An 11,979-nucleotide genomic window follows, 5' to 3' on the forward strand; every position below is an offset into this window, starting at 1 on the left:
CTAGGAGTCCTCCCACCAGTCCCACCAGTCCCACCAGTCCCCTAGAACTGAAGAAGCTACTCGGATGAGTGCTGAAACGTCTTCTCTAAAAATCTACAAGTCCAGTTGCCTTTTTCAAACCTTTTTTGGATAATGTTTTGTGTAAATATCCCGCAGGTTGGGGTTCTGATGGTTCTGATAGTCCTGCCTGGTGCAGTTCCCCATCCATGTGGTGATGCTCCCGCACAAGATCCTCTCGATGGTGCAGGTGCAAAAGTTCCTGAGCACCTTGAGAGGGAGCTTAAGAGGCGTTTATGTACATTTATGTACAATAAAGACAATATATTAAGTATATTATAAGTATTCTGGGCTAATTTGGCTTAGTTAATCCACGCACACAAGTTGGTTTGTTGGTTATTTCTTCCATTCGACCACATTGATTCAGTCATTTGCTTATTACTACACATACCGTGGAACTAAAACTCCGACGTGATTCATATTTGGTCGCTGGCACGGAGTCCTCGCACGCTAATACCCAAACCGTCTTTGGCCTGTCAGGACATGAGTAGCAGGTTGTCTTGCCAGGGGTCACATTTTTATGCCAACTAATAAGCCAACTGGCATTTCCAGGTGAGGGACTTGTGAAGCCGCAGAGGGTTACTGGCGAAGCGGAGTAGGATTTGACATAAGCATGCCGGATCGCAGACTGCGGTTTGCAACAGAAAACGTCAGGAGTTATATGTAAAACAGCTCAGTCGCCGTTACATATCCCGAAAATTAAAGCGTTTCATCCTCATTTGCCCGCCATTAAAAACTGGATGGAACACATTTTCACGAGAGGATAAAACATCCCAGAACGGAAGATTCAAGCCATGTGTAGAAGTGTGTTTTATAAAAGATTTTTTTTTTTTTTCTGCTCATGTGCTACTCTCCCATTTCTGGCGTCTCATTTCTTCTCTGTAATGATTCCTCCTGGCTTTTTCTTTCAGCCACATTCCGCACCATGCACCCCCTACCACTGAACCCAGTCACCCCACAGCGAACTGCACAGCCCCTCTGGCCCCTCCGTCTTTGACTTTGACTTGTAAGTAAAAGATAACCTTTAACTTGACGAGCCACGGGGGACTCGTCTTATAAAAAGCCACTGCTCAGAAGTATTCTTTTAAAGTCGAGACTCATTCTTCTACTTTTTTTTTCTTTCCTTCTCTTCCTGTTTGTCCAAACAAAGCTGAATTTCACAATGTGGAATAAGTATCAATGAACCCTATCCCCGGAACCAGACAGACAGACAGACAGACATAATCCACGGTTTAGCATTTTGAGGAGAAATTTAGGTTCAACTTCCCCATGTGTGCCCGGGAAAAAATATACTGTTTGCATTTCTATACAACGCTCAGCAATGTGGGCCAAGTTTTTGGTGTCAGAGCAAAGTGGGAGGGAGGTGGGAGGGGGAAAGCAGAGAGAATGCTTGTGAGCACATAGCTGAGGAATGTGGGCGTGGACGCCTGCCAAAGGCATATGTGATCCTTATGTTCCCCTGGGTGCCAGAAGACAAAATGCGGTTAGACGGTTGGGGCCATGTCAGGACACAGATGTAGTGTGAGGACGCTGTAATGTGCCGTGGAGTTCATGCTCGTTGCCGCGTGCGTGCTTTCACATCCTAAGTTTCCAGCTAGTGTTTCCTTGTTCCCCTGTGACTGAAATCAATGGGTTAGATAAATGAAAAGCAGTGTTACACCATAGCAGGATAGTTACATGTGCGAACATTTAATTCTCAGTACTAAATTAGGCCTGTCATTACATCCACCATCTCATCCATTAACGGCAGGCTTCTTTGAGGATTCACACTGTGGTGTTCCCGAATATGTAAAAACATTCCAAAAAAATCTCAAAGTGTTCTCACTGAAATGACTAAATTAAATTAAAGTGCTGTGTGGTATCTACTGATAAAAAACATTTTTTAAATGGAATTAAGGAAAACTTAAAATATCTTTTTTTTTTTACGACTCACAGTGTCAACGGCACTTTGTCACACTTATCTTTCCCAACTATCGTGCAAGCCTGAACACGTATGGGTGTGTGTGCGTAAGTGTGAGTGTCGGAGGTGTGTCCTTTGGGCTCTGTAGGTGACACAAATAAGTCTCAGAGAGACTTCAGGCCCCGAAGACATCAAGCAGAGGGACATGTAACTAGTGAAGTGCCATTGTGGATGACAGAACCCATGGGCCACCGGCATGAGCCGAGCCTGCCTGCTGCAAGCTGGGTATTGAACCAGAGGCAGAATGCAAGTCAGTTCACACAAGTCAGGTCCCAAACCTAGTTGTTGTTTTAAACCTGTTGCTTTTCCTGTTCTCTTATTTATCTTTAGAACAGAAACCACGTCACTGCAACAGTTCTGACAAAGGCAGAGAGAATACTACTGGTGAGCACATAACTGAGGAATGTGGACGTGGACGCCAGGCGCACGTCAGCGTCGTCATTTCATTATCTGTTTAAAAAAACGAAACGGCGAAACCAACGCACACAGCGTAGCCGGTCAATGCGCCCCCGCCCCGTTGGCGCCGAAAAAAAAGTTGAACCCTGCTCAACTGCTGGATGCGCGTCACTTTTGTCGTGTAGCGACAAGTGTCAGGCATGTTTGTGGTTTTATTTAGTGTGTTTAGTGAGTTAGTCATCAACTTTTGTTGCTTAATTCATGAATTAGACTGAACATCGCATACGGTGAGTCACAGAGCCACGAGCTTCAGGTTCATGTCCAGTGTCAAGTGTCGTAAAATAATAAACAACAATAAAACAATATAGAAGTTGTTATAAATGTGTGCCACATAGCGAACATTTTTAGATGTTCGTTCGAGCAGGCGAGAAGCCCCAGCTCTCAAAGAAGACCAAGGGGGGTGGCCTCCTTGCAACAGCGAGGAAATGGCAGCTCCTGGTTGACCTTCGGAGACAGTTGAGTTTTCCGGACATCACTGCAGCAACAACTCTCCGGCCAGACATGGTCTTGATGTCCGTGTCAAGCAAGCAGGTGGTGCTACTTGAGCCCCTGGGAAGAGTGGATGGAGGAGGCTCAAGAACGGAAGAGGGCCAAGTACGCTGACCTGGTGGCTGAATGTTGGAGGAATGGGTGGAAGGCCTGCTGCGAGCCTTGTAAAGACTTTGCAGGCCAGTCCTGGGACTCCTAGGGATCCGCGGACTGCGAGGGCATAGAGTCATGAAGAACACCAGGGAGGCAGCTGAAAAGGCTTCATGTTGGCTCTGGTTGAGGAGGGGGTAATGTGTGGCCTGATCACCCGTGGCTGGGTCAACCCGGGTGAGGGTGTCTGATGTAAGACCCAAAACACCCCGTGACCCCGGTTACATCACTGAAGATGTGTCCAGGTTGCACCACAAGGTGTATCTCAGTACTTTTAGGCACATTGTTGCCTAACAGAATACTTTTCTGTTGTTCCACGTGGCCTCCGGTTGCTTGTGCTCCTTTGGTAAGCCCACATTCTCCTGCGGTTGGGTTAAATATTCTGCCCTTCCACTTGGCCCATGTGCTCCACCGATAAGCTCAAGTGATCTCAGAGTTTGACCAAGTGCCAGTTGCGGATCTAAAAAATTCTTACACGGGGCCACTAGATTTTTTTGGCGGGGGGAACGTGAGAGGACACTATGTGGGGTCTACATAGAAATATAAAGTCCAACTTCTGCAGTTAAACGGATTCCTTTCTCATTCCCTCATCTTTTCCCTCTGCGTCTTATGTTTCTCTCCATATCTTCACATTTTCTTGATGAAAACCCCACCTTTTTTTTTTTTGTTTTTAAAATTGCAAGCCAGTCCACATTCTCCAATAGTGGCGTAGTCAAAATTTGAAAGGATGGTATTGATCTAATAATAATAATAATCCCAATTCCACAGTGTAGTCATAAAACATTTTCAGTTCATACATCCCATCACAAACTGTGTCTTGCCTCCTTTATTCAATCAAATAGACCTGTTTGTTTCAGTGTTTTGAGCAACTAATGAGCATAGTGGTTATATCGTCTTCCATTCGATGACAACATTTTAGCAGGGTTGGAGGGATACGTCGTAGTTTGCCCACATGCCCCCTCAGGTTGGTTCAAGGATCCATATTCCCTTTTGGTTGGGCTTGATGCGACCTTGCGAGCTCATGTGCTGGTTGGTTGTTGCGACACCTCCTTCGGAAAGTCCTGCTTTGATGCCCCTCTGACTGGCACTTGTTGTTCACCTGCGTGCCCTTGTCCCAGTGCGCCATTTCCTAAATGCCTCAACAAATCTTCTCTCAGTTAGCCTTAGCCGCTCTCTGGTTGCCTGAAGTACCCTTTTAGATGTTTCAAATGTTCCACTGGTAAAGCCAAGACCTTCCAGTTGGCACGAGCAGCCGTGCTGGTGTCAAGTGCGTGCCAAGTGCTTCTGTGTGGTATTAACCTGAAACAAACCAAAAGCCTAAATATGAACCTGCCCCGGTGCGCTCTAGGGGCACAAAACCTGTGCTTGATAAAGTCAGACTCCTCAGCTCTGCGTCACGTCAACCTGAACCGAAGCAGCTCAAGCCTGGGACCAGCGAACGCCACTATGAAACGGCACGCTTTAGAAGAGGGAAGAGAGACTGAGAGAGTAAAATAGAAACAGATGTAGCTTAACTGTCGGTTAAGTTGAGAGGAGACAGCCCAGCCTGGGGGTGTGATTTGTGTCCTGACTTGACCTCTCCAGCAGCACTGATAAGACACCCGAGAGGCACGACGCACACGTGCGCATTCACGCACATACGCTGATCTGCTCCTGCCTCCGTCTCTTTTTATCTTTACGATTTCTGACCGTGCTGCTGACCGTCGCCGCTCCCCCCTTTGTAATTTATGCATCACTGGAACCGATTAGCCCCATATGACCTCGGCTTCCTAGGTTCCAGTCTTTGCTCCTTGCAGCCTTTGTACTGTCACACGTTCCCGCTCAAGGAGGCCTTGTTAACCGCCCCTGACGGTTATTTTAGTATCTATCATCACAGCGCTGGGTATACAGCCCAGAGAGCTCTATTTATGCCGTGTGATGTAAGCCATCCTCGGAAGCGGAGTTAGACAGAGCAGAGTCTGTGAGCCCACTGTGCCCACTGACATCTCAAGTGGCGGTCATTAAGGGAGCGTTCTGTCACATACTGTCAAACCCTCTGGTGCTGGGAGGAAAGTTAAAATCCAGAGAATTTGAGGCATTCACTTCTGATGGTCCATGGATTGAACTTGACAGTTTGGTAGTATCTTATGACTAACTGGGCAACGCACAGAAACAACAAGAGCCCTCTTCTGCAGCTGTACCAGAGGCTATGGTTACTACAGTCTGCCTTTGTGTTGCTCAAAGCTGTTACTACATGCAACGGGAATCTATTTGTGGCCGTTCACTCAGCCTGGCAGCGGCTCGCCCACAGCCATGTTCCATGATTTATATGAAAAATGCCCCTCTCCGCCCAGCTCGGGGTTTGCGGTCGGCTGTGACTGGCACGCGACACATGGTATTTCCTCCAGAATGATAGTAAGAGAGTCACACACCGGCACTCTCGAGGATAAACAAGGCCCTGAAAGGCACACGGGACGTAAACACTCAAGTTTCTATGGCAAAATCACAGCAGGACAAAGAGGGAAAGGAAGGAGAGCGAAAAAGACACGGGCAAAGTGAAACATCAACAGAAGAGGAGAAAGGAGAGGGAGGCTGAGGTGAAGGGAGGTTTATTTATAGAGACTCTTTCCAACGCAGAGGTAATCACTAAAGCATTAAGTGTATTAAACAAAAAAGATAAAACAAACCAGGGGAATATGATGGATTATATGAAAACACACAAAGAAATAAACTTTTAGCAGAGAGGGACAATAAAAACACATTCTAAAGCACCATAAAGAAGGATGAGGTTATTAATATACGTGTTAAAATGTTTAATCTATCTTCGACAGATATTTCCTGTTTAATAGTTGTAGATTTTTTCCACTCGTTCACGTCTCTAACTGCAAATGGAAAGAACCCCGATCCCGTGAACATCCCCCATTCGGATCTCCCAGCGTTTGCAGCGTTCGCCGTCCTATGAAGGAGAGAGGCAAGAAAAACACTCGCTCCATTTCTTCTGTTTCAATCCGGCGACGAATTCATAATCTCTCGCAGCTGTACACCTCCACAGAGACACAAATATATATATATATATATAAAAAGAGAAAAACCCACATAGACGCTGTAACTGTACTCTGCCGCTGGGTTGTGGCTGGTGGTGCAGCGTATTATGTTGTTTTGGAACAATAGCACACATTTGCATGTTTAAGTCACAACTTAATTCCTGTAAGGCCGCACACACTGTCTGCTCACATTTGTGGATGGAGCTGCCGCGGGATGTTTTTATGACTGACAACTATCGGTAACGCTTCTCTGTTTTTTCCACTGAGCGGGGAGACATGACGAAGGCTGAGCAGCCAGTCTAACCGGTGTCATCATAATTTCAGATTTAATTCATGACAGAGCCGCCTTCAGATTTGTTTTAGTCGGACTCACCCTGTCGCAAGTTGGGAGTTTCAATGGGACAAAAGCATCCTGCTGCAGCGGAGGGTCATTCAGCCAGAGATGGAATAATTCATCAGTGCATTTGATTCTATGTCCCCTCTACTCATGCGTGGCATAAGGTCTTCGGGGCTTGTTTACGTTTTTTATCCAGGAACATATCGTTTACCTGAGCCCCGGCCTAATAATATGCATCCAGGGTACGTGTGGGCGAGAACCAAGAGTCAGCAGGACATTTGAAAACAACACCATCAACAGCTCAGCGCCTCGGCGCGGCTGACAAACACCGATGGCTTGATCCTAACAAAGCGGCGTGTGTGTTTGGAAAAGTCTGGCACGGAGTTGCAGGTGGAGGCAGTTCGTCTCCGAGCTCCAACCACAGGATTTATCTCATCATCACTGTCGCGGTCAGAGATTTGTCTTCTGATAAAAGAGTCAACAGCATCATTGTCTGGGGTTTTTTGACTATGTCGGTTCGGCCTCTGGGCTTTCCCCTCTGTGCATTGTCTTTATAGAGTGTGTTTTATCAGGAGTTAAGCTCATGCTCATTGTTTTATCACTACAATCACACAAAAGAGCCATTATCCAACTAGCTAGCCACAATCTCCGCCTTTTAAGACACTTTCTTCATCTTCACAGATCTGAGACGCGAGACAAGCGACAAACAAACAAATCAAAAAAATCAACCAACCAATGATACACCCAGCACAGAACAAAGCAAAGGAAATTGCAACCAAAACCCGCTTTTTGTTCCAATTTATAGAAAAGTTTTTCCTTTTTTTTCATCTTTTGGGAAACCCAGATTTCAGTCTTGGCTTTGTTGTGGTGAACTCTCTTGCATTGTATTTTAAGTTATCAATTATTGAAGCTTTGTTTATGACCTCCCATCAAATTTAGGGCTTTTATTTTTAAAGAGGCTATAAAAAAAATGTCTATGTTTTGACATGAACCATGAAACAAAATGTTCTCAGTTGAGTCCAAAATGTTTGCAGACAACGTGTTCCATTTGAGGGCGGCAGCGCTGGGTTCCATCCGTGGGCCAACGTGGGCCTTTCTGTGTGGAGTTTGCATGTTCTCCCTGTGTCTGCATGGGTTCTCTCCAGGTACTCCAGCTTCCTCCCACCGTCCAAAGACATGCTGGTTAGGTTAACTGGTGATTCTAAATTGGCCGCAGGTGTGAGTGTGAATGGTTGTCTGTCTCTCTGTGTTACCCCTATGATAGACGGGAGACCTGTCCAGGGTGTACCCCGCCTTTAGCCCAGTTACAGCTGGGACAGGCTCCAGCTCCCGCCCTGGCGACCCTCCAGACAACAAGCAGTTACAGATGAATGAATGAATGTTCTAATATGTGATAAAAAAGTCCTAAAACTTGTTTGATTTGGTTAAACCTCTCTTAAATTGCACATTGGCCTTCTATTGCCTTCACTGTTACATACATACTAAACATAAATAGTATTTCCTTATACACTTTTTATTATTTGTCTATCATTCATTTTCTGTAACCGCTTATTCCTGTTAAGGGTCGCAGGGTCCGCTGGAGCCTATCCCAGCTGTCATCAGGTGAGAGGCGGGGTACACCCTGGACAGGTCGCCAGTCCATTGCAGGGCTAACACAGAGAGACAGACAACCATTCACACTCACATGCACGCCTACGGCCAATTTAGAATCCAAATAACCTACCCAGCATGTCTTTGGACAGTGGGAGGAAGCTGGAGTACCCGGAGAGAACCCACGCAGACACAGGGAGAACATGCAAACTCCACGCAGAAAGGAAACCCGGGACCTTCTCGCTGTGAGGCATCAGTGCTAACCACCTCGCCACTGTGCCGCCCTTGTCTATCATTGTTTCCTGTTATTATAACGGTACTGCCACTTTATCTGAACCTGTGCTGTAGTAAAAATATCTGATGCTTTTAAAGTAACTTATTGGATTTGACCAAACATACCATTTGTTTGTTTATGAATCAAAATCAATCAATTCCAGTTAAGCAACTTGCTTAATTATTATTTTTTTATAATTTATTGTATGTGAGCAAACAATACTTCTTTTTTGGTGTCTGAGAGAAACGAATAAGCACCAGTAGAGATAGCAGCGTAGACAATTTGGGAACCCATCGTAATATCATCTTATGACCAATGCTATGCTCACACTACGAATGAAGGCCGGCTACATTACAAGTGTTGCCCAAGCGCTCGTTGACAGTATTATGCTGTCACTTGAACGGTTGACGTGTTAGCTCACTAGCACCAGGATTTGACAGAGTGCAGTTCCTTCAATGGCCACTAGAGGCTGGCTCCGACAGCTAGTCAATCCTCATAGAGCTCCATGTGAAAAAACAAATCTGAAATAAACATGTTTACAGCCTGGCACAGAAGATAAAATAATGGTTTTGGTCTTAGTAGCCATAATATCAGGTAACGGGTGCTTTTTAAAGGTTGCTACCGCTTTAATTTCTATCACTGCATCAGCCAGGAGTAAGGCGGAGTCAGGTGCTGCCAAGATGGCGACGGCCAGAGACACCATGCTGAGCTTCAGAGCCGCTCTTTAGGAAATCTATGTGACATCAACGAGGGTTTTTGCTGTTGCTGTCCACACAGACTGTTTAGCAGCATGTGGCCAAACCTAGATCTGATTGGTCAACAGTATTTGGACTACAAACAGAAACCAGAAACCCTCTGACACGAAAATCTTGTCACTTGTCTACAGATTCTGTTTATAGAGATTGTAGGAAAAAAAGAGAAAAGAATAGAAAAATACCCACCAAAATGTGGAAGAGGGTGGTTTTTTTTAGGGTGTCTAGAATTGGGAACAAACCACGGACCGCAAAGATTTCCACTGTGCTGCTCACGGGGGATTAAAAGGTCCAGGATTGTTTAAAATCTTGATTCTTTCTGTTACACGTGTGTTGTGGTATTGACTGGTAGTTCCTCATAAATAGGCGGCACAGAATCAGACCAGTACTCTCCGAGTCCTTTTACTATGGCCTCTAACAATGTTATGAGGTTAGCCCTCTGTGGTTGGCCAAGTGTGTGTGTTCTGAGCTACTCAGTTATTGACTTAGAGAGTTCAGAGAGGAGCTGATGTCAATAAGCTGGCCTGCCCCATGCTGGCTGCACCATATGGAGGTCTGGTTGTAATTCGTGGGACAGGCCAGGGCATAGTGCCAGGGAATTAGAGAGGCGGGTGGCAGGAGACATTTTAATTTGTGCTGCCATGTGCAAAGGCATGCACCTCTAGCTCGGGTCGGTTCCTGTGATTAGGCCAGCCAGCGTATTCTTAGAAGAGGGGAGGAGCAGAAAAACATGGGAAATGAAACAAGACCCAGGAAATGCTATCGACTGCATGACATGCACTGTCTTAATATAATGATGTGATGGTCTTAGAGCAGCATCTACCATCAAAACAGAAGTTTCATCAGAGAGTCATCGTCACAAACTCACATCCTTTCAGTCGTGTCCTGTTTTTAATTCAAAAACTCATCTGTCTGTGAAGCACTTTGATAGCCAGCTTCAGACAGCAAATGTCATCAAATATATAACACACCCCACCAATATTAATGACACACCGAATTAAAAAGCTCCATTAATCAATGTTTAGATTTCCACAATGTGTAAAATGACAATGTCAAAGAGAAAACAAGCCTCCACTCCAGTCACTTCAGCTCCGTAAACACTCTTCAGCCTTCTCTAACTCATTGTTTTGCTTGTTCAAACCATGCTTTCATTAACCCCGTCAGCCAAAAACAATTCATTAACCGAAAGTAAATGTTTGGAGGTGTGTCCTTGGCCACCCGCTATATTTGAGTACAATGTTCCCTCTTTTTATAAGTCAGTTTTTGCCAACACATGAGGGAAATATCTGCCTCTTTCTTCACTAATTAGTCGACTCGTTTGTATCTGTCTGCTGTTTTTGGACTGAGCAGGTAGAGTACGGGAGGTTTTGAGGACTTTTTGACTGAAAACAGCTGTCAGCTGTGGATGAAAATGACGCTATGAGAGCAGCGAGCCAGCGAGATGAAACTCAATATGATGTTTCTGAAGGCTCAGGAGAGCCGTGAACTTGGACGATACTTTTCTGTAGGTTCATCAACATGAGCCACTCCTTTCACATTCTCACACCATTTTCACATTGGCGTTTTGGTGATTTAAAGTAATAATCTGATTCTTATTTTGCTTTGTTTTTTTCCTTAAGGTTTTGCACATTTTACTCCTTTGGACTACAGTTACTCAGCGTTGATTTATTCAGCCATGTGTTGCTTGCTTTTGGAAACGTAATGCCTATTTTACATATCTTGAGACAACTGGATCCCATCGCAGATGTTTAGCATCTCGTCATTGATGGTGAATCTTTTGCTAGTCATTAGCAGAGTGAAATGCATAATGAACATTTAAATGCATGCTCTATAGCGTTGATTTTTGCATTATTTTTAAGATCTTAAAGGGGAACTACCGTTTTCTTACAACCTGGACCTTATTTCTGGCATAAAATATAATCGTTTACTCACCCATATAACTTTGGTGTCATTTGAAGTCATTCGGACGATATTTACATCCTCGTATATCCATATAGTGGGAGTGACTGGGGCACCGCTACGCAGCCTCTAAATAACGCATTATCTGCCGCGGAACTTGTTTATTTCACCAATATTTTGTTATGATACGCTAGTGCTATTCCCCATTGAGTCCGGAGTTACCTGTTATCTATTCGTGGACGCGCGTCTGTTTGTTGTTCTTTGGCCAGCTGTTCCTCTCTCTGCCTCCGCATCCTCCTTTCAACGAGCTCCTCATCCGTATACTCTGGCTCAAAACGGTAAGGATGTCCATCATAAACAAAGTCGTCGTGCACAACCTCAGAATCGGAAAAATATTCAGCCATGTTGCAAAAAACTAGCAGTAGCAAATTACAGGTAAACAAGCCGTGTGGGGTGCGCGCGGCGCTCAGAGATGACATCATCCAGATTAGAGGTTAGTAGGTCAATCTACAGACCCTGGATGATGATAACAGGTAACTCCGAACTCAACGGGGAATAGCACTAGCGTATCATAACAAAATATTGGTGAAATGAACAAGTTTCGCTGCAGATAATGCGTTATTTAGAGGCTGTGTTTCGGTGCCCCAGTCACTCCCACTATATGGATATACGTGGATGTAAATATCTGATGAACGACTCCAAATGACACCAAAGTTATATGGGTGAGTAAACGATCGTATTTTATGCCAGAAATAAGGTCCAGGTTGTAAAAAACGGTAATTCCCCTTTAATCTATTTTCAACTGCTCATCTATATTCATAATCAGTTTGTTCATATCTGTAAATTTACAGAGTAGGATAAAATACACGGTAAAATTGGGCTGGGGGGCCATACCGTGTATTTTATCCTACTCTGTAAATTTACAGATACACAGGAACATAACTGTCATGTCAACAGTAAAGCTCCTGATTGTCTCATCATGAGAAATCAAC

The sequence above is a fragment of the Chelon labrosus genome, assembly GCF_963514085.1.
Source record: "Chelon labrosus genome assembly, chromosome: 13".
Taxonomy (NCBI): domain Eukaryota; kingdom Metazoa; phylum Chordata; class Actinopteri; order Mugiliformes; family Mugilidae; genus Chelon; species Chelon labrosus.